Below are 6,000 nucleotides of genomic sequence, written 5' to 3'. Positions count from 1 at the left end.
TTCATTTTGATTATTTAATTGCAAAATTTTATATACAACTAAAATATAATAAGTAAGCAATGATAACCAAATAATAAACCATTTTCATTATGTGAAAAGCTCAACATTAATTAATGTATGTATATATTTAATAAATGACCGAAAGTTGTCAAGTCAAGCACATTCAAAAATAATATTAAAATATTTCAAAATATCCAAAACTTATCCGCAATTAGAGGTGCATAGAGTTAATAAGTCATGGCCAGATGATCCTATGTGAGTATTTTGATCCGCTCCGACAATAGTCTAATAAACGTTCTATATTGTCGATCAAAATACAGCCAAGCTATAAATGATATGCACCCTCGAATATCTTCTGTATAGAATGTCGTTTTACAAAATATCTGAAAAATATAATAACTATATAAGACAAATATATTAAATTATTTAAATTATTAATTACTGTGTGCAGAATTATAAATCTATATAACTACTAAATAAATTTTGTTATAACAAAACTTTACACATATATAACACACATGAAATATAAAGTTTAAATAATAATAATACAAGGTAATAAATATACATATTAATAATAATAATGAATGTATGGTCTTATAAAATTCATTATGCATGATTTTATTATTGAGACGAATAATAAGTCTCCTTATAAGAGCACAAGGCTAAGTCCAGCGTACCGCGTTATCTCCCCTATTACTTTGTTATCTCCCCTAATGTTTTCGACGTCCGTGCCGAGTCTAAATGCGAAAGGGACTCGCGAATATATAATGTATGAATATTATAAGGAGCGCTTTCTTATTGCAAGAGTAATAAGTTATTACGAAATTATAAATTATAAAAGAATATATATATATTATATGTTAAATTAATCCATATCATTAACTAACAAAGATCCAACAGTAATGCAATTTTTTAGCAAACTTTCAAGCCTTCAAAAGAGAAATAACAATATGTATAATACATATTTAATTAATAAAATAATGAAGATAAAATTTTTAACAATTACATTTATTAACTTTTACAAACAATATATATAAGTATATATATATATATTCTATACAATTAACAAGTAAGGAATATATGAATAAATTATAACGAATGAAATTATTAAATCGATTTATAAAGCGTTATAAATTCACTCACCAATAAAGCGTTATAAATTCACTCACCAAAAGATAAGCGACCCTCCGAGCTTCATCCGGTGCAGCTGCACATGAGCTCACTCAGCGATAAGATAAGGCCTGGCGCGACTGCCTGGCGCGACTGCCTGGCACGGCGAACACCTGCATCCGGTGATAAAACAGCCCGCCACATCCTTTGTTCCAAGAGCTGAATAATAAAAAGAATAATTAATACACTTTTATATTATAATGTAACACAATTATTATTAACAACTATCTAGACCATGCACCTATATGCACATACATATATACATATATCGTATAATTATTATATAGCAAATTGTAATTATAATGGTTTATAACACCAGAATTTGTTTATAACATTGTTAACTAAAACTATATAATTAATATAAAGAAAGTTAAAAATCAATTCTAAACGGAACATGCTAGAACGATCATTCACACTTCTATTGAAAGAGGTTGAGATTCTATATTAAAAAATATATGCATGCAAATTATTAAAATTCTGGTGACTAAAAACCTATTGTAAAAGCCTTACCTTTGTAAAATGAATTAACGAGCTCGATGCATGGACAATACTGACAGCTCCGTCGTCCCCACTATCCCCACGCAAGAGCGCGGCCACTACGTCATAGCGCGCTCGAAGAAGAAGGACAGCTATAGCGGCAAGCGGCGGTCGAGCCGCCTACGCCCGGGAGCGCCGCATTCTCCTACCACTGCGGATAGCCGGCACGGAGTAGGGACCAGAGGGTACCTCAGGGAGCGCAGCTCAGTCTTCCGCGCATTTGACCCGACGCTCTTGAGACAACATCACCTAGCATTTGACCAGGAGCTCTCTGAAGAACAAGAACAGTAGCAGTCACGAACCATTTAAAATCGAAATAAAGACTTAGTCTCAAAACATTATTCGACTTAAAAACTTAGTCGCGAGAGCTGTAAGACAGTAGTATACTTGAACAATAAAAGTGTTTTATCTGAACATCATCGCGGTCTTCTGCCATTTATTTACTACCGGCTCCTTCGACTCTCCTGCCAAGGCATCACTGAGGTCGACAGTCCACAGCGGAGGTTCGACGAGCACTTCCAACCGCAGTACTTTTGGGTAAGTACTCGTTTTAATTATTCAATATTTTCCTTTTTCATCTCTCGTGATCTGCAACCATCAACCGAATATTATTATTATTTTTGCATGACACATTGAAGAATTTTATTATACATAATAGTCAACAACTTACCTTCATACAATTCCAACGTCTTCTCCTTCCGATAACACGAGTACGTTGATTGCCTTTGAACGTTAAACGCTCAGTCTGTCTTTGGTTTTATCCACAAGAGTGAATCGTCGCCTTCGACTTGTCAATCGATGTGCATTGGGTAGCCTACTCTACCCCTCTGCCGTTTCCGCGAAGAATTTTCTCCAGGGAAATTTCTTTACGGATTCTGTGCCGCTGTGACGTGACGTCTTGCACATCGAAACTCGTCGTAGAGCATGGGACGCGCTCTTTAAGGACCGACTGACGCATAGTATGATAACTCTGGTTTAGTATAATATATTAGAGGAATTATTTTATAATAATAAAACTAAACCAGCAGGCACGGTATCCATCTTATATTTAAATATCCCTACACACCCTTCCTTACCACGTCACTGCATGTGAGGTAACTATCTAATAATTTTCTTTTATAATAAATGAGGAGTCGCGATTTCAGAATCTGTCCTGTCTCTTTCTTTAAACCGGTTACGAAACTTTAGATTCACGCGGTACATTCTTTTTTGACAGGTGACCCCTCGAAATTTCCATCGTAAGTATTAGATGCCGCGAAATAATTTTAAATTATCCTTTCGATAAAACAAATTTTAAAATTTAAATTATTTCAATAATAGATGGTAAACGCATTACGCATCGATCCAGTTCTCCGTCGCGAGATCCCCTTCCATCGGGCGGGTATAAGGCGTCGCGAGTATTTCCGACAGCGTCTGTTGAGAGACCGACGTACTGTTCCTTACCATTTATACGTAGACCGAGACGAAATTCCGAGCGAGATAATTCGAGCGGTCAATGATCGTGAAAACACCCCACACGACCTTTCATTTGCCCCTTTGCCCTCCGAACTAAACCCCGAGAACAGCAGACAACACCAAGCGATACCGGCTGGAGAAGAACCGGAAGAAGAACAGGAATCGTCAGACAGTTGCTCTGTCAGCTCAACTGCTTCCACGATTGTCCTCGACCCGGATAACCTTACTGCTGGAATACCACGGGGATTACTTCGAGCCTGGGAGGCCAATGCCGAAATAAGACGGGACAGGCAGGTCCAAACGTCTCCCCGTCGCCCCGATAGCCCGGCCTCATTTTCGGATTATTCGACCCCAGATTATTCCCCGGTTAGACCCGGAGAATTCGGGTTTGACCCCGTGGATATCTCCCCAGCAGAAGAAAGCTTGGCGGACCAAGCGGTCAATCATTTTCTGGATTATCTGAACAGCGAAGAATTCTTAGATACAGTCGATGACATATATCATACATAATTTGATTTCGCTAAAATTACCTTACAAACTAATGTAGAAGAACGAGGAAGGATAAAATAAATAAAAGGAAAAAATAGAAATTTATAACATAATAAATCTACATATTTATTTGTCAAACCTAAAATACCTCCGAAAAGAAGCGTCCTATAGATCCTAATCTCTCGGCGTCCCAGGGTATAGCCGGCGTGGCAGGTTGCCCTGAAAAACAAAATAGAGAGATATAATATTGTTCGTCCCTGCACGGTGCGCCCTGCAGAATCGTTGAATAAACGATCGAATAGGACGTAACACAGTTAATAATTTAGTGTGGATTTCTTGTCTTCTGCAACGTGATATCTACGTTAAATTTGAGAACGTACGATCTATCGGAAAATTCATTTCTCCTTCAAGCAATTACAGCAATACATCAAAAGTCATCGAACAAGGTAATAATAACTATTTTTTGACGTTATGTGAAAACAGATCTCGGGAAGTCAGAGGGACAGTGTGTTAAAGGAAATTCGTGAAAAGAGAGGGGTTTTTAGTGGGTAGTGAGTACCGAGTTAGTAATTCGACTTGGTACTCGAGTCCCACATAACTCACTGGATCGACCGGTGGGTATGCATAAAATGCATTTTCCCCTCTCTCGTTAAAAAAAAAAAAAAAAAAAAAATTACAGGTGATTGAGCGAATGAGAGAGAGAGAGAGAGAGAGAGAGAGAGAGAGAGAGAGAGAGAGAGAGACAGACAGACAGACAGACAGACAGACAGAGAGAGAATGTATGTGTTCGCATGTGTGTCTGTATGTGTATAGCGATCAGCTGCTCGCAGCAGGCGCCCCGCGTAAGCTCCCGCGTCTGACGGTGAATCGCGCCACCCTTGCCTGCCTCTTGTATTCAACCCGTCATACGTTAACTACTTCCTTTAATAATTCGAAAACTAAGCTTCGGACGAAATTTTGCCGAAGGAAAAATCGTCTTAGAATTGATTCAAGAATACGTCATTTCAGGGACACAGGGATTATTTTGAATCACCCTGTATATATATATATATATATATATATATATATATATAATAAAAAAAAAAGAAAGGGAAAGAAAATGCTTCGAAAAATACTACACAAGAAATAATAATCATAAAGAACAAATAAAAAACATATAATATAATGATAATAATATACATACAAATTTAGTCAGATTACCTCTCTATATGTATATAAATATATATATATATATATATATATATATATATATACATATATCCATGTTATATTATATTCACATTGAGCGACGCTACAAAAATACCTCTTGTGTATTCGAATACTTTCATAAGTAATTATAATTTAAATACACCTAAGATTCAATGTATAATTATGAATCAATTCTGCGACATTTGTTCGTAATCAAACTTTCACGAACACTGTACCATCAATCATGTAATCACAAAATGTAATATAGACATCTACACGTACATCAAAATTGTAATCATTTCAGACCACCATGACGCCCCTAATCCTAGTAATCTTCTTAAGTAAAACTGCCGCCTTAATCGGATTTGATTGCGGAGGACAACACCTCAACGTAACAGCCGTCTCTCTCCTTGATATTGGCGAATGCGATCTGAACATACGACAACCCAACACCACAGATGTTCATATTCAACTACTACAACTATCCGACTACAGTTATACAGAAGTCATACAATGCAAGGTTGAGATATCCCGAAACATATATCATTGTGGCATGCATTCACATAAATCTGCTGTCCACAATGGAAGAGCCGATTATGTGCATGAGACTGGATACACTCAGTGCCTAAGAATGTTTCAAGACGGAACTATTTCCTTGGGAGACAACACCCTTGTCGCTGGCATAGAAGCAAATCAGACGACCTATCGAAGTATCACCTTGGTGGGCCGCGTACAAGTTGACGGATACTGCAAGGGATCCCAGTACAACGATCCATACGGAACATGGGACGACGTAGTCGTCCAAGCTGCTGTGAAAATATCACTAAAATCTTCCTACGTTCCCGTACAATTGAATACTGGAAGGATTAAATTAAAATCTGGAACAGTGTGTAAACTCGTCGACAGCTACTGTTTAGACGCTGACGACGGATACACCTACTGGAAACCTATGCCTACGAATACTTGTAATTTTCAACAATACGATGTTCTTTACGAAGGACATGCAAATAAAATTTCCGAAGATCACTCTGATGTCAACGCACCAGTCATCTACAGCCTGGTAACTCAAGAAATCACCTTCGCTCTGATGAAAACTACAGAATTGTCTCTATGCGGATATACTCTCTTACGCACCGAGCATCCGAAATTATTTATCCTGGA

This window comes from Camponotus vicinus, unplaced genomic scaffold, assembly GCF_025532165.1.
Source record: "Camponotus vicinus isolate PSW18456_S1 unplaced genomic scaffold, iyCamVici1.0 SCAF_2, whole genome shotgun sequence".
Classification (NCBI taxonomy): domain Eukaryota; kingdom Metazoa; phylum Arthropoda; class Insecta; order Hymenoptera; family Formicidae; genus Camponotus; species Camponotus vicinus.
Note: the sequence above shows the minus strand (reverse complement) of the source record.